The sequence below is a fragment of the Saimiri boliviensis genome, chromosome 19, assembly GCF_048565385.1.
Source record: "Saimiri boliviensis isolate mSaiBol1 chromosome 19, mSaiBol1.pri, whole genome shotgun sequence".
NCBI lineage: Eukaryota > Metazoa > Chordata > Mammalia > Primates > Cebidae > Saimiri > Saimiri boliviensis.
The window spans coordinates 28,698,383-28,724,028 of record NC_133467.1 but is presented as its reverse complement, the minus strand read 5'-3'; the positions used below and the strand labels follow the sequence as shown (position 1 = coordinate 28,724,028).

The window sequence follows — 25,646 nt, the reverse complement described above, 5'->3', positions numbered from 1 at the left end:
ACTTGCCATGAGCCTGGGGCAGTAGCAGCCACAGAGAGAGGCTCCTTTGCCTGTGGAAAGGAGAAGAAAGAATAGCAAGGACTTTGTCTTATGGCTTGGGTGCCAGTTCAGCTGCAGTAGAATAGAGTACTGGGTAAATTCCTAAGGTTTTCAACTCTAGGCCCTTGTTCCCAGATGAAGGACCCATCCAGAGTCGGGGAAACTCACTTCCCTGAAGGGGAGGACACGAGACTTACTGGCTCTGCCACCTATTGATTGCTAGTACCTTGAGCAAACATAGGTGGTAGCCAGGCAAGGGTTACTGCAGGCCTTAGGTGAGACCTAGTGTTGTGCTGGCTTCAGGTCTGACCCAGTGTAGTCTCAAGGGTGGTGGCCACATGGGTGCTTGTGGAAAGAGAAAGAAAGTGAGACAGAGAGAGAGAGAGAGAGAGGCTGAGACTCCTTTTATTTGGGAGAAAGCAAGGGAAGAGAATAAGACTCCCTACCTTGTAATCCAGAGAATTCTTCTGGATCTTACCTAGGACCACCAAGGCAGTACCTCTATGAGTCAGTTAGAGACACAGTGTTATTAGGCCTGGGGTGCCCTGTAATGCAGATGGAGTTGCAGTGACTGAAAACTTACATCACAACACCCAAATCCCCTTAAATAGTTGCAAAGCCTTTCCAAGAAAGATGGGTACAAACAAGCCAAGCCTGCAAAGACTACAATAAATACTTAACTCTTCAATGCTGAGATACCACTGAGTATCCACAAGCATCAAAACCATTCAGGAAAACATGACTTCACCAAACCAACTAAATAAGACACCAAGGATCAATCCTGAAGAAACAGAGATATTTGACCTTTCGGAAAGAGATTTCAAAATAGCTGTTTTGAGGGAAGTTAATGAAATTCAAGATAAGACAGAGAAGATACTTAAAATCCTATCAGATAAATTTTAAAAAGAGATTAAAATAGAATCAAACAGAAATTCTGGAGTTGAAAAACACAGTTGACATACTGAAGAATGCTTAACAGCAGAATCAACCAGGCAGAAGACAAAATTGGTGAGCTTGAAAACAGGCTATTAGAAAATACACAGTCAGAGGAGACAACAGAAAAAAAGAATAAAGCATACCTACAAGATCTGGAAAATAGCCTCAAAAGGGCAAATCTAAGTACGATTTATTGACCTTAAAGAGGCAGTAGAAAGAGAGAGGGGTAGAATTTATTCAAAGAAATAATAACAGAGAACTTTCTAAACTGAGAGAAAGACATCGATATTCAAGTACAAGAAGGTTATAGAACGCCAAGTAGATTTAACCCAAAGAAAACTACCTCAAGATGTTTAATAACCAAACATCCAAAGGGCAACCATACAGAAAGGATTCTAAAAGCAGCAAGAGAAAAGAAACAAATGACATACAATGGAGTTCCAACACCTCTGGCAGCAGACTTATCTGTAAATACATTACAGGCCAGGAGAGAGTGGAATGACATATTTAAAAGGCTGAAGGGAAAAAAAAAAATTATCCTAGAATAGTCTATCTGGCAAAAATATTCTTCAAACATGAAGGATAAATATAAAAACTTTCTCAGACAAACAAAAGCTGAGGAATTTTATCAACATCAGACCTGTCCTATAAGAAATGCTAGTGGGGATTCTTAAATCTGAAAGAAGAGGCTATTTATATAAAATGAAAAATCATAAATCATCTGAAGGTACAAAACTCAACAGATATTAGTAAGTACACAGAAAAACACAGAATATTACAACGCCATAATTGTGGTATATAAACTACTCATGTCTTGAGTAGAAAGACTAAAAGATGAACAAATCAAAAAATAACCAAAACAACTTTTCAAGACATAGACAGTACAATAAGACATAAATCGAAGGAACAGAAAGTTAAAAGGAGTAAGACAAAGTTAAAGTATAGGGTTTTTATTAGTATTCTCGTTGCTTATTTGTTCGTTTGTGAAATCAGTGTTAAGTTTTCACCACTTAAAAATAATACGTTATAGGATATAATCCCAGCATTTTGGGAAGCTGATGCAAAGCAGATTACCTGAGGTCAGGAGTTTGAGACCAGCCTGGCCAACATAGTAGAACCCTGTCGCTACTAAAAATAGTAGAGATATTTACTGGATGTGGTGATGAATGCCTGTAATTTCAGCTACTCAGAAGGCTAAGGCACAAGAAGGACTTGACCCAGGAGGCAGAGGTTGCAGTGAGCTGATATTGCATCACTGTACTCCAGCCTTGGTGATAGAGTAAGGCTGTTGGAAAGAAAACAAAGAAAGAAAGAAAAGGAAGAAAGAGAGAAAGAAAGAAAGAAAGAAAGAGGAAAAGAGAAATAGAGTAAATCAGAGCAGAAATAAAATTGAAATGAAGAAAACAATATAAAAGATCAGTAAAAGGAAAAGTTTTTCCTTTGAAAAGATAAATAAATCAACAAACCTTTAGCAAGACTAATAAAAAAAGGGAGAAGACCCCGATAAATAAAATCAGAGATGAAAAATGAGACATCACAACCAATACCATAGGAAATCAAAGGATCATTGGAGCTTACTATGAGCAACTATATGCCAATAAATTGGAAAACCTAGCAGAAATGGATGAATTCTTAGACACATACAACCTACCAAGATTGAACCATGAAGAAATCCAAAACCTGCATAGACTAAGAACAAGTAAGGAGATAAAAGCCATAGTAAAAATTGTCCCAGCAAAAAAAAAAAAAAAAAAAAAAAAAAAAAAAAAAAAAAGCCAGGAACCCAATAGCTTCACTGCTTAATTTTACCAAATATTTAAAGAAAAACTAATACCAATTATATTTAAACTATTCTGAAAAATAGAGAAGGAGGGAATACTTCCAAGCTTATTGTATGAGGCCAGTATTTCCCTGATACCAAAACCAGACAAAGAGACATAAAAAACAAACAAAAAACACTTCAGGCCAATATTCCTGGTGAACATTGATGGAAATTTCCTGAGCAACGTATTAGCTAACTGAATTCAACACCACAATGTAAAAATCAGTCATCATGACTGAAATTTATCCCATGGATGCACGGATGGTACAACATATGCAAATCAATCACTGTGATACATTAGATCAACAGAATGAAGGACAAAAACCATACAATCATTTTAATTGATGCTGAAAATGCATTTGATAAAATTCAACATCACTTCAAGATAAGAACCCTAAAAAAACTGGGTACAGAAGGAACATACCTCAGCATGATAAAAGCCATATACAACAAACTCACAGTATCACACTAAATGGGAAAAAACTGAAACGTCCTTCCTCTAAGATCTGAAGAATGACAAGCATGCCTACTTTCACTATTGTTATTCAACATAATACTAGAAGTGAGATTGGCTTTCAAACAAGATAAAGAAATAAAGGCATTGAAATTGGAAAGAAAGACGTCAAATTTTCCTTGTTTGAGGATATTATGATCTTATATTTGGAAAAACCTGAAGACTTCACAAGAAAACTATTAGAATTGATCAAAACATTCAGGAAAGTTGCAGAATGCAAAATCGACATATAAAAATTAGGATCATTTCTGTATGCCAACAGCAAGCAATCTGAAAAAGAAATCAAGAAAGCAATCCCATTTATAATAGCTACAAATAAAGTAAAATACCTAGGAACTTAACCAAAGAAGTGAAAGATCTCTATAATGAAACTTATAGTTGATTTTAAAATGCTCAAGGGGACACTAAAAAGTATAAAGAGATTTCATGTTCATGGTTTGGAAGAATCAATATTGTTTAAATGTCCGTACTATCCAAAGAATCTACAAATTCAGTGCAATCTCCTTCAAAATACTAATGACATTCTTCACAGAAATAGAAAAAAAAATTCTAAAATGTATATAGAATCACTAAAGACCCAGAATAGCCAAAGCTATCCCCAGCAAAAAGAAAGAAACTGGAGGAATCACATTATCTGATTTCTAATGATATTACAGAGCTCTAGTAATCGAAACAGTATGGTACTAGGATAAAAACAGACACATAGATCAGTGGAACAGAATAGAGAATCCATAAACAAATCCATATACCAATAATGAGCTCATTTTCAACAAATGTGCCAAGGAAATACATTGGAAAATAGACAATCTCTTCAATAAATGATGCTGAGAAAACTGGAAATTCCTATGCAGACAAATGAAACTAGATCTGTCTTCTACCATATACAAATATCAAATCAAAATGGATTAAAGACTTAAATCTAAGTTCTTCCAGGACATTGGACTGGGCAAAGACTTCTTTAGTAATACCCTACAAGCACAGGCCACCAAAGAAAAAATGGACAAATGGAAATGCATCAAGTTATAAACCTCCTGCACACTAAAGAAAACAATACACAAAGGGAAGAGACAACCCATAAATAGGAGTAAATATTTGCAAACTACCCATCTGGCAAGGGACTAATAACTAGAATACATGGCTGGGTGTGGTGGCTCATGCCTGTAATCCCAGTACTTTGGGAAACAAAGGCGGGTGGATTGCCTGAGCTCAGGAGTTCACATCCAGCCTGGGCAACACAGTGAAACCCAATCTACTAAAATACAAAAAATTGGCTGGGTGTGGTCATGGGTACTGGTAGTCCCAGCCACTCTGGAGGCTGAGGCAGGAGAATTGCTTGAACCTGAGAGGCAGAGTTTGCAGTGAGCCAAGATTGCACCACTGCACTCCAGCCTGGGCAACAGAGTGAGGCTCCATCTCAAAAGCAAAACAAAATGAAACAAAACAAAACAGAATACATAAGGAGCTCATACAACTCTATAGGAAAAAATATAATAATTTGATTTTGATTTTTTTAAAGTTAAAGATCTGAAAAGACATTTCTGAAAAGAAAAGAAGACACACAAATGGTAAACAGGTATATGGAAAGGTGCTCAGCATCACTGATCATCAGAGAAATGCAAATCAAAACTACAATGAGATATCATCTCATACCAGTTAAAGTGGTTTTATCCAAAAGACGGGTAATAACAAATGCGGGTAAGGATGTGGAGAAATGGGAACCCTTATATAGTGTTGGTGGAACTATAACTTAGTACATCCACTGTGGACACCAATTTGAGGTTCCTCAAAAAAGTAACTATAGAGCTACTATATAAACCAGCCATCCTACTGCTAGGTATACCAAAAAGAAAGAAAATTAATATACTGAATCAATACCTGGACCCCCATGTTTATTGCAGCACCATTCACAACAGCCAGGATTTGGAAGCAACCTAACTGCCTATCAATAAATGAATGGATAAAGAAAGCATGATATCTATAACTATGGAGTATTATTTAGTCTTAAGAAAGAATGAGATTCTGTGATTTGCAACACAGATGGAACTGCACGTTATTATGTTAAGTGAAATAAGCCAGGCACAGAAAGACAAATTTCACATGTTCTCACTTATTTGTGGGAACTAAAAATTGAAACAACTGAACTCATGAAGATACAAAGTAGAACAGTGGTTACCAGAAGCTGAGAAAGGTAGTGGGAGGTTTGGGGGAGTAGGGATGATAAATGGGTATGAAATATAGTTAGATATATGTAGATAGAATGAATAAGATCCAGTATAGCACAACAGCGTGACTGTAGTCAACAATCATTTATTGTACAAATGTACAATAAATAACTTTGAAAAGTATAATTGGATTGTTTGTAACACAAAGAAAGGATAAATGCTTGAGATGATGAGTACCCTATTTACCCTGATAGGATTATTATGCATTGTATGTCTGTATCAAAATGTCTTATGTATTCCATATATATACACACATATATATATACATCTACTATGTACCTACAAAAATTAAAAATTAATAATTAAAAAATTGTGAAGCCAGACAATTAAGTGGCAGAACCTGAAATCAAAGCCAGTCTCATTCATGAACAGCAGCTTCTTACCTCTTTGCTGCTTAGGTTGAGTTTAAAGCCTCTTATGTAGTGAATTCTAGTATTTCCACAAAATTAACCAGTATTTGTGAAATAACCTGTTATGCTTTGGCTTTGTGTCCCTGCCCAAATCTCTTGTTAAATTGTAATCCCACATGTCAGGGAAAGGACCTGTTGGGAGGTGATTGGATCATGGGGATGAAGTTCTCCCATGCTGTTCTTGTGTTAGTGAGTGCCTTCTCATGAGATCTGATGGTTTAAAAGTGTGGCACGTCCCAGCTCGCTCCCTCTTGCGCTCACTCTCTCTCTCGCTCTCGCTCTCTCTCTCTCTCGCTCGCTCGCTCGCTCTCTCCTGTTTCATGATAGGAAGACATGCTAAGAATGCATTAATTAATACAAAACCTAAAGAAAAATGGTTCTCTAACAGAGCTAAGCAGCTAACTCTGTGCATACCATTACAGAATATCTGTTTTCCCAGATGTCCCAGCAAGTGAATTTGCGGAGCAAATGGCTGATGTAGGCTTCCTGCAAGGAATCCTGCAAGGCTGCTGGCCTGAAGACGTAGAGGACTAAGGACAGGGGCCATGTTTTATCTTGTGCTGTTTGCTGGTCCAAGTCTGAGGATGAGGGGAATAGGGGAATAATAAAGAGGCAGTTGCCTTAGGAACAGGCTCACTATAGAGAACGAAGAGGATCACAGAAGGGTATTCTAAAGGTAAACTTCCTCTCCTTCCCCACTCCCCAGTCTTGACACACATCCATAAGCCTCCCTGAATTCCAGTGGGGCGGGGGATTGAACTTTTTGAGTTTAGGCTGTGGCTGACTTCTAGGAATAAGAACATATTTTGGTTCCCCTGGGAATGAAGCTAATACTGCAGCTCCATTGTAATTTATTAATCACAATTATTTCAAAACGAAAATGAAAGCTCACTATTTGGCTGCACACACATGTTACACATAAAAGACTTCAAAATATCAGAAGAGCGATTTCCTGTGGGGGAAACGGAGCATGGAAACTCTGGCCTCAGTTAGGAAGAAGCTGGGCCACAGGGTCCTACTACAACAACCAGGCTGGGACCCCATTTATGTCTTTGGGTCTTTTGTTATTCCAATGGCCAAGCCTTGTCTCGCGTCACCTAAGCTGTCTGCGTGGCTCGTTTAACACAGTGAAATACTTCTCCAGTCGTGGAGAAGGTGTCCGTGAGTGTCTTCATCATAGTCATTGGCAACATCCATCAGGAAAGACTTTACTTCCTGCAAAGGGACTCTAGAGCTGTCCAGAGACAGCCCCTGGCTCCCTGTCCTCCAGGAGACTCCAATGTAGGTGTGTAGAGGTAAACATGCTGATCACCCATTGAAAAGAAGAATTAAACATCCTAGTGAAAAATATGAATACTGCAATATTTACATGTTTATTTAGGGGGCAACAATAAGTTTGGTTTCAAGTTTGACAAGGAAAAGAATGAACATGGAATTCATCCATGCACACATTCACTCCACATTAAATGTCTGCGGCACATGTGCTCAGTGACAGCTCTTAAGTGGGACCTGGATGGTGAAACAGGTGTGTTCCCTGTGGAGTCAAGTGGAGAAGAAATTGAGAATTCCCTCTGTGGACCACATGCACTAAAGGGCAGCAAGGACTGCCCATTGAATCAATCAGGGGCATATTTGTGGAGAAGGTTGGATTTCAGGAATGATTTATAAGCTAGGTAGAGAAAGAAGAGATGTCAAGAGAGGAGGAAGAGGTAAAGAAGTTCTTGAACCAGGACAGACTTTCTCCGGGTTGCTCCTGTGACTTTACTGAAGTTGATTCGATGCTCTCTCTGTATCACTCTAAACACCCAGGGAAGAAGCTTCCCAGGGACTAGGGAGAACAGTAGTGTGTAGAATGCCCTGACTACTGGCGGAAAGAAAGATCTGTAACACTGTAATCCTCAATTCCTCTTTGCATCCATATTCAGAGATGCAAAGAGACCTGGGAAGTTAGGAAGTTTCCTGAGAAGGCGGAGCTGGATCACAATTCCGCATCTCTGGGTCCTGAGAGGGAATGGAGGCCTTGCAGAGGAATTTCAAGGTGGGGAATCAGGACCACTCCTCTGTGGCACCATCAGCAGGACAAGCTAAGTAAATCATCGAGAAAGGCAAGCACTCTGCTGGGTATGCCCTTCTCCTGTGCCGGCTCTCTCCTTCCGACACATCAGTGATGTTTATTAAGAGATGACAAGTCTATCAGGCCTCATGAGCAGTGTTTCACAAGGAGGAGATCTTCCTGTACACCCAGGGAATGTCATCAATCTTGTGCCTGCTCTCAGCTCAGAGCAGCTGAGAGTGAACAAGGACCCTTCTCACCCCACCCCCTCTTTCTAACCATCTCTCACTCTCCTCTCCAGTGCTTTGTAGTACAGCAGGAGATGGCAAAGGAAAAGATGCCATTTGCATAAAGCATTTCTGGTAAAGAGATGGAAACAGAAGAATAGAAACAAAACAAAATAAACCCCAAACAGGCCCTTTTCTCCAACGTCAGCGGCTTTAGGAAACTCATTACATAGTAGGCGTTGGGATGGATAGAGCTGAGTCTGTAGAAAGGACTGCCAGGCATGCAGCTAATATCGTGCATGTTACAACATCTCCAGTATACGAATGACATGTGAGTTTCATGTTACATATGTAAATATTATACCTATCTCTTTGATAATCAGTTGTCCATGTTTTTAAATATCAAATTGGATAGTCCATTGAGTGGGAATAGGCACTATGTTGTTTTTTTCTATGTACATTTTTTTTTTCTTTCTGGAAAGAAGCTTTATGTTGTAAGTATCAGCATCTAATATGCAAGAAAAGAACCCCGTTGCTCTGTGTAGGAAGCCAAATTGATACTAGTAACTAGCAATTGCAAATATACCTCATTGAATATATGTCTTTGAATATTATATATGTCACTATATTTCTAAGTCAAATGTGCTGCATGTTTATTTTTCATTAGAGGGCCCCTAATCTGGGCCACACAGCTTCTAGTCCTGAAAGACACTCTGTCAGATGGGATAATAATATCATTTTTAAATTTCAGGAAACTTATTGAGGCTTACAAATCATTTTTGGCACTGGTTCAATATTTAAACATTTCAATCTAACACATCATAAGGTTGTTTTTTATTTTGGGATGAGAAAGAGGAAATTATTTTTCTGTATCATGAATGCTTCCAAACATTTTTTTGAATCTTGTTCTTCACTATAATACATGCTTTTCAAAGATTTTGACACTGGGCTTTGTTCAGAGAAACGAGGAAGGTCATGAAAAATGGCTCTTTTATGCTTTGCACAGCATCTCTATGACTGTGGCAGAATCAGATAGGAATGAAAGATTGGGTTAGTTTAATTCACACTGGAAAGTCTATGTAAGACTTAGATGCTTGTAAAGTGCTTTTCAATATGTAGATTCTGTGATTCGTTTCAATGAGCTATAGAGATCCAGAAATACTGTTTTTAGGAATATAGGAAGCTGAAACTACACAAATGCATAGGCAAGCCTAGCTGGGGCCTGCCTTGGCACTGCAGACAAGGTTCCCCAGAATGTTCCATGTCACAACCTAATGCACCAGAGTATTGTGTGCATATATACATGTGAGAACGGGTGTGTGTGTGTGTGTGTGTGTGTGTGTGTGTGTGTGTGTTGCGGAAGGGATCGTGACCATGGGTCAGATCATAGAATCAGTAATGCAATACCGACATCAATGACTTCTGGTGGTGGACATTAGCTCTGCTCTAGATATCTAGAGTGAATCTTGTTACAGTTAAATGTAAAATTGTGTTATTTTCCCATTTTGATGAACACCACTGAAACCAGAAGAGAATACTCTTTTATGGTAAAATAAAACCAGGAAAAGTTTCCAAAGTTTCAAATTAGTTTACCTAAAATATTTTAGCTTCTATAAAAGATTAGCTTCCAATGTTAGACTGAAATTTTTAATTCTGAAAATTCTTCCAGAACGTGAAGAAATTTTGTGTGCATAGGGGAGAAATGGTGAACCTCTTCTCCATCACCATTTTGGACATGCTTTGTTTTTCACTTTTTAACAAACTTTTTGAGATGTAATTAAAATATGCAGTTAACCTATAAATACATAAAGGCTTTTTATATAGTCACAGAGTTGTGCAACCATTTCCACAAGCAATTTTAGAATGTGTTCATTATCCCAGAAAGAAACCCCATTTCCCTTAACCATTATCTCCCAACCTCAGCATACCCCTCCAGCCCTGGGAAAATACAGTCTACATTCTGTTTCTATGGACTTTCCTGTTCTGAATATTTCATATTAATAAAATGATATAATATGTGGTTCTGTGACTGACTTCCACTGTGCACAGTCTTTTCAAGGTTCAGACATGTTGTTGCATGTATAGGTACTTTATTCTTTTTATTGGTGGGTAATATTCCGCCATAGGAATTAACTGAGGAACATTTGAGGTTGTTTTCACTCTTTGGCATGAAAAGAGCCAAATAATGCGCTTATGAACATTTTTGTACAAGTTTTTGTGTGGACTTATGTTTTCACTTCTCTTAGATTATACCTAGAGGTAGAATTGATGAGTCATTTGATAACCCCGGGTTCATTTTTTGACTAACTGCCAGACTGTTTTCCAAAGTAGCTGCACCATTTTACATTTCTGTCAGTAGTGTATAAGGGTGCTAATTTCTCCAAATCTTTGCCAACATTTGTTATTAACTGTCTTTTTTTATTATAGCCAATATGTGTGCAGTGCTATCTCCTGATTTTGGTCTGCATTTCTGTGACGGCTGATGCTAAACATTTTGTATGTGTTTTTTGGCTTTGTGTATATATATATATATTCTTTAGATAAATATCTATTTAGATCTCGACCATTTTTATTGGGTTATTGGTCTTTTTATTATTGAGTTGCAGGAGGCTTTTATATATTCTAGATACAATTCTCATCAGATATATGATTTGCAAAAATGCTCTGTCATTCTGTGGATTGTCTGTTCACTTTCTTGATAATATACTTTGGAACATAAGGGCTTTTAATTTTGATGATATCCAATTTCTCTCTCTCTCTCTCATTTTTTTTTTTTTCATATGCTTTTGGTGTCATGACCTGCTTTATTTTTACATAACTCCTCAAAGCAATGCCTAAGCTTTTGAATTCAGGCTGCAACAAGGATATTGAGGATGTAGAAGGAGAGTGGTGTTAAGCTGATGCCATTAAAGATAGACACCAGTAAATTTTGAAAATCCAGGTTGCTGCTTCAGGTATCTTCATAATATACCATAGTGTCGCCACATATTGGTTAGAAAAACAGTTGTTGTCTAAACGTTTCCCATATGTGAAATATGCGAGACTCTAAGGAATGTTTAGGATTTCATTATGTATAGTTGTCATTCAAAAATATACAAAATTGCTTTGGGCTATTTGGGGTCTTTTGTGGTTCCATATACATTTTAGAATTTTTTATATTTTTGCGAAGAATGTCATTTGTATTTTGATAGAGATTGCATTGAATCTGTAGATTCCTTTGGGTAGTACAATGATTTTAACGATATTAATTTTTCCAAACTCATAAACATGGGATGTCCCTTCACTGTTTTGTGTTCTCTTCAATTTCTTCCATCAGAATTTTATATTTATTCACATAGGGATTTTTCACCTCCTTGGTTAATTTATTTTTAAAAATATTTTTTGTGGCTATTATAAATGGGATTGCTTTCTTGATTTTTGTAGAATATTTTGAGTGATTAATATATATAATGAAATAATAAATAATTCTTCCAGCTAGTTAATTATTGGTATATAGAAATAATGCGAATTTTGCATGTTGATTTTGTATCCTACAACTTTGTTAAATTTATTTCTCGGTTCTAAGAGTTTTTGTTGATGGAATCTTTAGTTTTTCTGTGTGAGAGCATGCCATCTTGCAAGCAGGGACAATTTGCCAAAGCAATCCTGAGTTAAAAGAATAAAGTAGGCATCACACTGCCTGACTTCAAAATATACTATAAACCTGTAATAACCAAAACAGCATAGTACTGATATAAAAATAGACACATAGACCAATGGAACAGAAAGAGGACCCAGAAATAAATCCACATACTTACAGACACTTGATTTTCAACAAAGATACTGAGAACATACACTAAGGAAAGAACAGTCTGTTTAATGAACAGTCCTGGAAAAAACAAATATTCATATGCAGAAGAATGAAACTAGGCCTCTATTGCCATGTACAAAAATCAATTCAAATGTATTAAAGACCTAAAAAATAAGGTCTCGAACTATGAAACTACTAGAAGAAAACATAGAAGAAATGCTTCAGGACATTGGTCTAGGCAGATATTTTTAGGGAAAAGATCTTAACAAAGACAGCAAAAGCCAAAATAGACAAATGAGATTACATCAAATTAAAAAGCTTGTGCATAGCAAAGGAAACATTGACAGAGTAAAGAACAACCTGCCGAGTGGGAGAAAATATTTTCAAAGTATTTATCCAACAAGGGAACAATACTCAGAATATTCAAACAACTCAACAGCCCCCCCCCACACACACACACAGAGAGAGAGAGAGAGAGAGAGAGAGAGAGAGAGAGAGAGCAATTAAAAATGGGCAAATGATGTGAAAAGACATTTCTCAAAAGCAGGCATACAAATGGTCAAGAAATACGTGGAAAAAATGCTCAATATTGCAAATTATCAGGGAAACGCAAATCAAAACCATGGTGAGATACCATCTCACCCCAGCTGGAATGGTTATTATCAAAAGGACAAAAAATATCAAAGCTGGCAAGGATGTGGAGGGGAAAAGGAAACTCCTATATACTGTTTGTGGGAATGTAAATTAGTACAACCATTATGGACAACAGTATGGAGGTTCCTTAAAAAGTAAAACTGAAACTGCCATGTGACCCAGCAATCCCACTCCTGGTCATATATTCACAGGAAAGAAGATCAGTGTGTCAAAGACATGTATGCACTCCCATGTTTACTGAAACACTATTCATAATAGCCAAGATAGGGAATCAACCTAAGTGTCCACCAACAGATGAATGCATAAAGAAAACATGAGATATGTACACAATGGAATACTATTCAGCTATAGAAAAGAATGAAATCCTCTCATTTGTAGCCACATGGATGAATCTAGAGGATATTATGTTAAGTGACATAAGGCTGGTACAGAAAGATAAATGCCATGTGTTCTCACTCACATGTGGAGATAAGTAAGACCTCATAGAAGTAGAGAGTAGAATAATGATAACTAGAGTCTAAGGAGGCTGAAAAGAAGAGGAGATAGGAAAAGAAGTTGGTTAAGGAACACATGATTATACCTAGATGTGAGGAATAAGTTCTAGTGTTCTATAGCACTGAAGGATGACTATGGTCAATAATTATTTATTCTGTATTTTTAAATAAGTAGAAGAGAGGATTTTGAACGTTCCCAACACAAAGAAATGATGAATACTTGAGGTGATAAATATTCCAATTGCCCTAATTTGATTATGATGTATTGTACACAGGTATCAAAATATTACACTTTACCCTGTAAATATGTATGATTATGTCATTTTGAAATGTAAAAAAATTATACAGTATGCTGCCACCAGGTGGTGATAGCAGCAGCCTTTAATGAACAGTCTCATTGAACTGCAAGAAACAGTTTATCAAAGACCTGGACTTTCTGTCTAGCACTTTACATTTATGATAATAACTTTTTAATACTTTGTTTTAAAACACAAACTTTCTAGTAAAATCAAATGCTGAATGTTACAACCATGCACTTAATAAGAAGATAAAGAGAAGGAATTAATATTTACTGAGCACTTACTATATGATTTTACATGCATTATTTTAATCTTCATGAAACTCTATCAATATGCCTTAATGTCCTCAGTTTAAAGACCCTCTTTGTCCAGGGTCATGTAGCAATAATATACCAGAGTTCAAACTGCCCATATGTAAAGCCTGTATATCTGCTACTATGCCTATATTTTGTGTCTTTCTATCAATAGCATAAATTCAGGTTTAGTTAATATTTATGCCTCTATTATACCAGGTACTATGCTATGTAATTTTCACAAATGTGAGTACAATTTTGAAGTTTTTCTATTAATCCTAATTGGTGTCTAACATTGTTAAATATAAAGTTAATCTTCCCTTAACTTGATGAGGCTTCTCTTTCTCGCAACCATTTTCTCCATCTCTCTCTCTGTTTCTCTGTCTCTCTCTTTCTCCTCCCTACCTCTTTTAAACAGAAACCTCCATAAGCTGCCACATGGTTTTGGGGTTTCAATGGGGGACTTATTGTCTCAATAATTCCTGCAGAAATAAGTCTACAGCTTTCCGGTTTGCAGATTTTCCTGAGTCAGTCTCAGAAACACTATTTCTTGACTTAATGTAATAGAGACTAATTCCGTGGCAGCCTTGCCCACACAGATCCCCTGGACTCCCTGAAGGGCAGAAATTCTGTCTGCTTATTCTCCATTGTACTGTTAGCTCTTCAAAATGCTTCTGATGGGCCCGGCATGGTGGCTCACGCCTGTAATCAGCACTTTGGGAGGCCGAGATGGGTGGATCACCTGAGGTCAGGAGTTCAAGACCAGTCTGAATAATGAAACCCCATCTCTACTAAAAAAGTATAAAATTAGCTGGGCATGGTGACACATGCTTTAAATCCAAGTTACTTGGGAGGCTGAGGCAGGAGAATTGCTTTAAAAAAAAAAAACTTCTGCTGTATAGTAAGGGTGCATGAAATAGATATTTTTTTAACTGGTTTTTGATACACATTTGTCTTCCACTCTTAACACCTGCCCTGAAAATTAGCTATAGCTATTGATCCAGAAGCTTTTAATCCTGAACCAAGCTAGGCTAATCAGATCTTCTTTACTTCAAATCTGAAACTTTGATGGGAATTATAAGGATGAGAAGCATGGTTGCTCTGACAGTAGCTCCCTGTAGAGCTGGGGTCCTAAAAGTCGGGCCTACTCTAGTTGCTAGTGCTACTGGAACTTTCAATCTCTTCGTTCAGTTTTGAATTGTCTTGGTATTCTCACAACATGTTTCCTCTTTCACTTAACTTTCATTGGGTTAATTTGCCAATAAATTGAAGCTGTCAGATGTAATGGACAACTTACTGTGTTCCCTCCCTCCCTTCCTTGCCTCCATCCCTCCTTCCTTCTTCCTTCCCCTTCTCCATCTCCCACTTCTCCATCTCCTCATCCTCCTACTCCATTTCCTCCTCCTTCACCATCTGCTCTTCTCCTCCTTCCCTTTCTCATCCTTGTCGCATTCATTAGCTTCCTTTGCTCCTACTGCATTGAGAAAGACGATTTCTCTTGCTTTTATTCTGCCTGAATCCATACAGTAGCTCAGGGCTTCTTTATGTCCTAACATAAAATTCTCCAAGATTCTTTGTTTCCTCTTCATGTTAAGTTCTACTTTCTTTTTTTTAAAAAAGATGTGATATATACTGACATATATTTCCAGAGGCATCACTGTTCAGGGGTTTTTTAACTTTTATATTCATTTCTTCTCTTTATTGTGGCAATGATCATCAGGCTTTAATATTTATAACTTGTCTCTATAATAGAGTTCCTCAAAATTGATTTCTAAAGCAGCTAGCAGATATTGTAGAATATTTGCTTTTACCAGAAGTATAAATAGTTTTCTGAACATTAAAATGGTTTCCTCACGATTTGGAAAGGATATACACACAAATATGCTGATTTGACTGGGAGTTAGAAAAGTATAATTTTTTTCATGCAATAAGATAATAGAGTTATTATCAACTCTATTGAGTTGATTAAAGTAAAACTACGAAGACTGAATTAAATCGAAGTGCCAGCGTTTCTCCAAAGTCAAGAACAGGCTAGAGATGTGGCAATGGGAAACCCTGTGCTTAAGTCATGTGTCTCACACAATGTGCAGAAGAATCACCACATCGGTGGATATATTGACGTTCACAATAGCATTTTATATCTTGAAGGAATATTTATGCATTCAAATATTTGAGCTGCTTGCCTTTAATGAATCCATAACCAATTACAAATAGTTAATGGACAATTAAAAAACTAGTCATTTCCAACAAGATGGTCATAAAGAAAAAAAAATCTTGAGCACTGCACTTCCCCTTGACATCATTACCTTCTCTCTTCCCTTTCTCAATCTTAAATTTGTAGCAAGAATGACAGGGAAATCCAGGAGAGTCTTTAAAGCACTTGAAAGTCCAGAGCCTTTATGTGGGAGTTGGTGAGACTGTGAATGCTAAAAACACGCGCTTTGCATGAAGAGACCCCCCGCAAGCAGATTTTGTGTGAGCAACATGGCTGTTTATTCACCTGGGTACAGGTGGGCTAAGGCCGAAAACGGCGTTAGCAAAGGGCAGTGGGATAGGAGTTGGTTTTATAGGGTTGAGGTGGGCAGTGGCAAGTTACAAAATAAGATCAGTTACAGTGGCGGGGGTAGGGGCAAGGAGTGTACGTTACCATAAGTTCTTTATCCCAGTGCCTTCCTCTCTGTATGGCAGGCGGTAGGTATACAATCCACACCTCCTAAGCAGATGAGTGAATGGGCAGCTCATGGTCTTAGAGAAGAGTTTATTTACTTGGTTCTCTTTGGGAATGGGTTCTGATGAAAAAGAGAGGAAAAGAAAGAGAAAGAGGGTAATAAAATACATGTTAATTTGAGGCCATATAGTGAGGGATAGGCATGACCCCCCCAAGTAGCCATGTCATTGCCTCCTCCCACCAGCAGCTTCTCCTAAAACTGTCTAGTATGGGCTCACCTTTGGAGGTATTTGACCCACTGTCCACACCTCTCCCCTCTTTGAACTGCCCTCTCTCCTCAGAAGCTCTCCTCCTCCTGTCAACAAAGGGCCACCAGTTAGAGTCAATCACCCAGCCCCACCTTCTTAACACAGCACTTTAAAGTCAAATGTTTAAAAGACATTTTCATGAAGCCTAATAGCACATAGAAAGTACTTGATAAATGGCAACCCTTATTTTTCTCTGCAACTTGAACCAGCTCATTACCTAAAAGTCTCTAGGTCTCCGCTCTCCATGGGAACAAGAAATCCTTTCATGTGTATAAATGAGATTAGCCTTCTTGAGTAGCATCTTTGTATTTGGAATGGAGTATTTCTAGAAATACAATGACTTACACCGAGGAGTGAGTCTAGTGCTGGAAATGTTCAGCTACGGAGGGAGAGAGGCAGGGGAAGCATTCTGGAGCCAACTGCGTTTTGGAACCGTTAGCATTGTACCCACAGAGATTTTTCCCTACCCATCTGATGAGATCTGGCCCCAGAAAGACCATATCGCTTTGGTTTATGTCTCTTCATAAGGACCATCCAGAATGGCTTCAATATGTTTTCCATGTGTGGAAGTGGTTGTAGCTTTCAAAAGATGTCTTGGTGGGGGATGAGTCTGGAGAGCAGGAAAAGGAGTTGAGAGGATGAAGCAACCGGAGAACTGGCACAGACCAAAGCAGAGGGAAGAATGAGGCACAGCCCAATGAAGTGTACATCTTTGCTCCATCTTTGCTCCATTGCTTGCTCAGAGCTTGTATGCGGTCTAATTCTGTTTGCAGGGCATTGTAACCACAGGTAAAAAGCAAGTTCGTTTATTTCTACATTGTTCTCTTCCCTCTCCCTCCCGGGCATTCATTGTTTCCTAACGGGTACTTTGCTAGGCCCTATGGACATAAAGACACTGAAGATACGGCCTCTGGTTATGGAACGTACTGACTGGTAGGAAAAGAAAGATGAGTAGAAAAGAATGGGGATAATCAGCACATACTTCAATTCCCCTTGCTATACACTGTTCTAAACACAGTACATTTCTCCGCTCATTCAGTGCTTACAACACTATGAAGTAGATGCCGTTTTTCAATACTCCATTTTAAAATGGGAGGAAACGTACAGGATGACTAAGCGACTCACCTAAGGTCACACATCTAGCAAGTGGTCAGGCTGGGATTCAGTCCCAGGCCATTCAGCTGCACCTTGCAGCACTTCCCATGATGCTATTGTGCCACAGAAGAGGGTCGCAGCCCTGTCACCTCTGGAAACGCTTCTTGGAGGAGATGGTACCTGAAGTTTGAAAGTAAATATGGGTTGCTCAGGGCAAAGTAAGAAAGGGCCTGGTGAGGTGAAAAGGAGGTTCTAGTTAAAGATAATGTCAAAACGTGCAGGTGTGAGGGCATGGTTTGCACAGGGACTCACAAATAGCATGAGATCACTGGACAGGATGCAGGGTATGGTGGTAACCCCAGAAGCTGGAGAGAGAGTTAGGAGCCAGATCCCGAACGGTCTTCTATTTCAAGCTAGGAAATGTGGACTTAATTCTGAAAGCTATGAGGTACCTTTGATGAACTCAAGAATTAGCAGACTTGAATTATAGATGCCCCAGCTCTCACTCATGTGCATTTCTGAAAACCATATTGAGAAATATGATGACTCCAAAGAGAGCAGCCATGCCTTGCTAAACGTTCTCTCTCTCCCTACTCTGGGCCTGCCCTCAAATACGAAGATAGTCTTCTGCTCATTCATTCATTTATGCAACACTTATTTAACATATTTATTAAACATCTATTATGTGTTAGGAACTGTGCTAATGCTGACATTGCAAATACAAAAATGAAACACAGACCCTGCCCTGAGAGGAACAGTGTTTATTGGGAAATTGTAAATACAAACACATAGCTTCAAAGCAAAAGGCAAAATGCTATTTAATGGGCACGTTCAAGTGTGCAGGTGATGAATGATAGAAGAGGCAACAGCTCTTAATGTTTAAGCACAGAGACTCTGGAGCCATGCTGCTCTGAAATCACATCCCAGCTCTACCACGTGATAGCTGTATGACACTCGGCTAGTTATTTCATTTCTCTGTCTCAGTTTCCTTATCCAACAAATGCAGATTATAATATTAACTACCTCATAGCATTGTTTCAAAGATTAAGTGAGTTAACATTTTGAAGTTTCTTAGTACAGTACACAAATAAAAACTCTGAAGTGACAATGTTCCCCAGTAGATGTCACTACTACATAGCTAGTTAGGTGAGATAATATCTGAGTTCAGGTTGACCACATTAACCATTCCTTGAGACAACTGATACATAAATGACTTTCTTTGCCAAATACAAAATATAGCAGAGGGTAGGTTGTGAAATAAATGAGCGAAGGGCGATGATCACCTGTTTATAAAAAGCTCTTCTAAATCTCCAGACCCACTTGGAAGATTTAAATTTTCTCCATATTGGCTCTCTGGTGGAAGCCATTTTCTCCCTGCTTTCTAGAAACCTTGGATTTGATTCCTTCAACTCAGGCCTTATCAGGGAGCACCTGCTGCTTTCTAAGATTTGCAAGTCATTTCTGAGAACGCGCATGAATAATGATTGACAAAAGCCACAGAGGCCTAAGTTCTAAAGGCACTAAAATTGAGAATTGGGACACAGTGGCATAAGCAGGACCTTTGCGTAGCAGCAGTAGGTAACGTCACTTGGGCTAGCTTTGTGACAACTGGGGCTGAGCCTACAGCTTTATTTTCCATCGGCTGAGAAAGGTGAAAGTTCAGTAGTTCTGATTTTGGTCCATGACTTCTGTAGATCTCAGCTTAGGTACAGCATTGGGTGAAGTTTTTTTGTTTCCTGGTACTTGATTCTGAAATGATCAGCCTTTCAGGTAAAATGAGCAGGCTAAGATCACAGCGGTAATCATGCACTCATTTACTTGCCAGGCTTTTAAGTAAAATCTTCTTTGTTCCAGGCTTTGCGTGAGGTGAAAGGACACAGAGATACGTGGCCCATTTCTTCAAGCATTTTACAGTCTGGACTTCAGTGGGAGAGACAGACATGTAAACATGTAAGTAAAATGCAACCTTTTAAATATTTAATAAATGTCAACAAAGTTTGTAAAGAGGAAATTGAAAGGATGGCATGCAACCTTTGTATTGAAGGATTAATAGGAGTTTGCCATGTGGAGAAATGAGAGAATGTTCTAGATGGAAGTGTTACCATTTAATTCAGTTCTGACACTAACTGCTTGAAGTTAGTCCGAACTCCACAGGTTAAGGGTTCAAACCCACAAGACCGACCCCCACTTCAGAAGCCAATCATAAGTAGAGGTTCCCCAGGTGGCCATGATTTTGTAAGTCTCAGCTACAAATTATGAATCCCCAAAATCACCTTCTCAGTTTCAATAAATTAATATAAATGACTCTCAAAACTCAGGGAAACACTTTACTTACATCTACCAGTTAATTATAAAAAATACAAACAAACATCCAGGTGAAGAGGTCCATAGGGATGAGGTCAGGAAGAGTCTGGAGCAAGGGGCTTCTGTCCCTGTGGAGTTTGGGGTGTGCTATCCCTCCAAGCCAGAACCCCTCTAAACCCCATTGTTAAGGGTTTTTATGAAGGTTCTATTGTATAGGAATGACTGAGTAAATTATTGGCCATCGGTGATGAACTCAATCTTCAGCCCTTCTCCCCTTCACTGGAGGTTAGGGGTAGGGGCCGAAAGTTTCAACCCTCTAGTCAAACTGCTGATTCCTCTGGCAACCAGCTCTCATCCTGAAACTATCTAGAGGCTTCCAGCCATCAGTTATCTCGTTAACATAAACTCAGGTCTGGTTGAAAGAAGCTTGTTATGAATAACAAAAGATGCTCCTCCTACCTCTATCACCTAGAAATTTTGAGCGTTTTAGGAGCTCTGCGCAAGAAACTGCAGACGAAAATCAAATATATTTTTCTTATTATATCACAATATGACAGAGGGTAATTTTGGGTATATAGCAGTTTGCTGTGGTCCTTCTGAAGGATGGCTCTGGTAAAAACAATGAGCCTTAACATGCTCTAGCTAATAGTAATGATGATGTTATAATAATTGCTAATCTTGTTGAGTGCTATCTGTCAAGCACTGTGCTAAATGCTTTCTATGTATTACCTCATCTAATCCTCTTAATCCTATAAAGAAGGCAGGATAGAATCAGACTCTGGAGCAAAGCTTGGGCTTCAGCCATCTGGAACCAGACTGTCTGGGTTCACACCCTGATTCTTTCTTATTAATTGTGTGACTTTGGAAAATCGCTGAACACACATTTGTGTCTTAGTGTTTCCATCTATAAAATGGGGATAAAAACACCTCCCTTTGTTGTATGAATTTATTTTCGGAGAGGGCACTTCAGGAGTTAAGCTGGGCTGCAAGTTGCCTTAGGTGTGCAGAGCCCAGAATGATTTGAAAACCCTGCTCTGTATCCAGCCAGCACCACCCATTCTTCACTGTGAATGAATTCAAGAAATTCAACAGGTACAAGCAATCACCGGAAAGCTATTTGTTGTGATTGGAAAGCACTCAAAGAAATGGAGTGCTTCATAGATGATTTAATATTTTCAAGGTGGCACATGTGAACGAGTAAGCTCAGGGTATATGAGCGAGTTTACATTCCACATCAAGGTTTTACTTAAAGTTTACATTTTGTTTAAATGAGAAGTAAGATCAATGTAATATGGCTTAAACCTTTCTCAGAAATTTATGGCTTCTTTTAATAAACCTCATAAAAGACACTTTTAAACATATGCAGCGTTCTTAATGTAATGGTTCCATTCTTGAAATATATAGTATTTAGATTGCATCTAAAATGCTGTAAAAGTATCACAAAGGCTGTAAAAATACTGTTAACGGGAAGAAATCCTTCAGAGGGATAAATATTTTCTTGGAAAAGAAAAAAGCTGTGAACCTTTTAGGCAGGGAATGGCTTGGTTTTGAAAAATAGCAATTTGCTTTTTTTATGTCCTTTCTGAGGTCCTACTTCAGCCAATTATTAGATTAAAGCAAGCTGTTGCTACGTGCCCTAGAAGCTCAGACGGATTTGATGTTGCACCCTAAGTTTGTGAGGACAAGTTCCATTTAAAGCTTTAATGAGGTCAAGGGAATAAAGAAGGAGGCTGGCTGAGTCTTTTGTGTTATTTTAGGACTGTATCTTAGAATTACGAGGCTTGCATAATGCCATGGAAAGTACACAGAATATAAAGTTAAAAGCTGTCCATTTGAGACCTGGCTCTGCCGCTTACTAGCCTTGTGACCTGGGCATAATCACTCAAATGCTCTGAGGCTCAGTTTCTTGAATCTGGAAAACGGGGTTAAGAATGCCTGCGGTAGCCACTTTGTAAGGATATTGTGGGGTCAGACGAAATAATGCATGAGAAAGTGCTCTGAGAGCCAGAGAGGCATGAAGTGCACATGGACTTTATTTATCTGACAAACATTTATTAAACACTTATTATGTGCAGACACAGAACATTAGTGAGCCAGAGTGAATTTGCAGAGATCGTTCAGGTCAACCCTGCTGTTTTCTCCTCCCTGTATTTTGGCCAAGCCACTTATAAACTATTTTACACAGACGAAAGTCTATTATATATTCAAGAGAAATGTTTGCACCCTTTTTGGTGACCTGTTTTCCTCTCTGTAGATGGCTACCTTCAGAAAAAAAAAAATTAAGTATAACTTAAGACACACGTAGTGTGATTAATAAATAGAGAAGCACCCCGCGCTACAGCTGGAAAGAACGCTGAGTCCAACCGCTTTATAACACAGATGGAAAACAAAGGTTCACCAAGGGGAGAGGGTATGCCCTGCCAAATTCACTTCTCATATGCTTTTGAGAGAGATGAAAATGTAAGCCACACTACTATACACAAATATCAACAAAATGAGAAAAGTAACGCTTCTTTTGCCTACTGCACAGACTTATACTGTCCTGACATAACTTCACGAAGCTTCGTACCTTAGTCTTCCCCAGAAGGACAGATTTAAAGCAACAGGGACAATCAATGAACAATTGAGGGAAAATATTGAAGGTTGGATGAAGAGAAAACTCTAGTTCACATGGCTTTTCTTATTTATCTCCTATTAAAAGATGAAAAGGTATTTAGCATTTTCTCTTGGGTGAAGTACACTTAAAGAAGATTTATTAATTTAGTAGACTATCCAATGTTAGGTGCTGATGGCCATTAGGTCATTTGGGTTAATTTTTCTGAGATGTACATCTTTTTTAAAAAAAACTTTACCTTCACAGCACAGCTTTTAACAAAGCTCAGAGAACTTTGCAAATATCTAGGGATTCATGTTCTCACTTGTAAGTGGGAGCTGAACAATGAGAATACCTGGACACAGGTGCGACAGCCAGATGGGAAGGGTTCTCCCCTACTGTTCTGAGCTCTGGGAGGAGTGCACACTGGGCTGGAGCCACGGAAGTTGACGTCATTTGCAGGGGAGGAGCCTGGCCCCTCCTCTTCCTGGGTGGAAAATGGAATTAAAACTGTGAGGCAGGAAGCCTGTGCTAGCAGGACGCTCACTCTGCTGAGCCCCTTTCCCCCCTTTTTCCTTTTATGTGCAATAAACTCTGCCCTGCTCACCCTTCAAATAGTCTGTGAGCCTAAATTTTCATGGCTGTGTGATAAGGACCCCGTCTTTAGCTGAGCTAAGGGAAAGTCTTGCAACACACACTGGGACCTGCTGAGGGGGAGAGTGGTGGGGAGTGGAGAGCATTAGGGAAGAGAACCAAGGCATGCTGGGCTTAATACCCGGGTGGTGGGTTGATACGTGCAGCAAACCACCATGACGCCTGTATACCTATGTTAACAAACCTACGCATCTTGCACATGGTCCCCTGAGACTTGGAATTCCTGTGATGATCACAGTTTAGACTCCAGTGTATGTTGTTGGAGAGAACATCTACATCTTTGCAAACACATAGTATGGTCAGTGCTTTTAACTTTGGCCATTCTGATAGGTTTAAGATGATATCCTAAGGTGGATTTTATTTCCATGTTTCTTCTTCTTTTTTAATTGTACTTTAGGTTCTGGGGTACATGTGCAGATCATGCAGGGTTGTTGCATAGGTACTTACATGGCAAGGTGGTTTGCTGCCTCCATCCCCCCACCCCCGTCACCTATATCTGGCATTTCTCCCCATGCTATCCCTCCCCAACCTACCCACCTCCCCCCGCTGTCCCTCCCCTATTCCCCCCAACAGACCCCAGTGTGTGATGCTCCCCTCTCTGTGTCCATGTGTTCTCATTGTTCAACACCTGCCTATGAGTGAGTACATGTGGTGTTTGATTTTCTGTTCTAGTGTCGGTTTGCTGAGAATGATGGTTTCCAGATTCATCCATGTCCCTACAAAGGACACAAACTCATCGTTTTTTATGGCTACATAGTATTCCATAGTGTATATGTGCCACATTTTCCTTCTCCAGTCTGTCACCGATGGGCATTTGGGTTGGTTCCAGGTCTTTGCTATTATAAACAGTGCCACAGTGAACATACGTGTGCATATGTCTTTATAATAGAATGATTTATAATCCTTTGGGTATATACCCAGTAATGGGATTGTTGGGTCAAATCGAATTTCTATTTCTAGATCCTTGAGGAATCGCCACACTGTCTTCCACATGGTTGAACTAATTGACAGTCCCACCAACAGTGTAAAAGTGTTCCTATTTCTCCACGTCCTCTCCAGCATGTCTTGTCTACAGATTTTTTTGATGATTGCCATTCCAACTGGTGTGAGATGGTATCTCAGTGTGGTTTTGATTTGCATTTCTCTAATAATCGGTGATGATAAGCACTTTTTCAGGTTTGTTGGCTGCATATGTCTTCTTTTGAAAAGTGTCTGTTCATATCCTTCACCGACTTTTGAATGGGTTTGTTTTTTCCTTGTAAATCTGTTGTAGTTCTTTGTAGTTTCTGGATTTTAGCCCTTTGTCAGATGGGTAGATTGCAAAAATTTTTTCCCGTTCTATTGGTTGCCAGTTCACTCTATGATGGTTTCTTTTGCTGTGCAGGAACTCTGGAGTTTAATTAGATCCCATTTGTCTATTTTGGCTTTTGTTGCCAATGCTTTTGGTATTTTAGTCATGAAGTCCTTGCCTATGCCTATGTCCTGAATGGTTTTGCATGGGTTTTCTTCTAGGGTTTTTATGGTGTTAGGTCTGATGTTTAAGTCTTTAATCCATCTGGAGTTAATTTTAGTGTAAGGTGTCAGGAAAGGGTCCAGTTTCTGCTTTCTGCACATAACTAGCCAGTTTTCCCAACATCATTTATTAAACAGGAAATCCTTTCCCCATTGCTTGTTTTTGTCGGGTTTGTTAAAGATCAGACTGTTGCATATTTCTAATCACTAATCATGTTGAGCATCTTTTCTTTTTGTGAACTTATTCACCTTCTATATGCCATCATTGGTCAAGTGTCTGCTCAAATCTTTTCTCTATTATTTTACGTGTTTTTTCTTTTCTTACTACATTTTAAATTTCCTTATGTATTTTTGTACTAGTTTTTTTTTATGTATTTCTTTATGTATTGTGTACTAGTTATTTATTAGATAGGTATATGCTTTGAAACTATTCCTCCAGTTGGGATTATCTTAATTTTCTTAACATTGTATTTCAGAGCAAAAGTTTTAATTTTGTATGAAGTCAAATTGATTAATTTTTCTTTTTTGGTTTGTGCTTTTTGTATTATATCTAAGAAGTCTTTGTGTAACCCAAGGTCACACAATTTTGTTTTCTATGTTGTCTTCTAGAAGTCTTGTAATTTTCAGTAGTATCTTTAGGCATATGATCCATCTTGAATTAATTTTTGATCATGTCACAAAATAAAGGTTGAAGGTTGCTTTTTACTTGTGGATATCCAATTGTTGGAACCTCATTTGTTGAAAATGCTATCTGTTCTA

At 38.6% G+C, this 25,646-nt stretch overlaps 1 long non-coding RNA gene across 5 annotated transcripts in view; it reads left to right on the top strand.

The window, feature by feature from the left end:
- The window catches only part of LOC141582264 (uncharacterized), a 432,453-nt gene that overhangs the window by 147,247 nt on the left and 259,560 nt on the right, over positions 1 to 25,646 (top strand). For all 5 annotated transcript variants that reach the window (XR_012515085.1, XR_012515083.1, XR_012515086.1 and 2 more), the window contains one exon: positions 19,679 to 19,774. This is a non-coding gene — a long non-coding RNA (uncharacterized LOC141582264). The remainder of the gene's footprint in view (positions 1 to 19,678; positions 19,775 to 25,646) is intronic.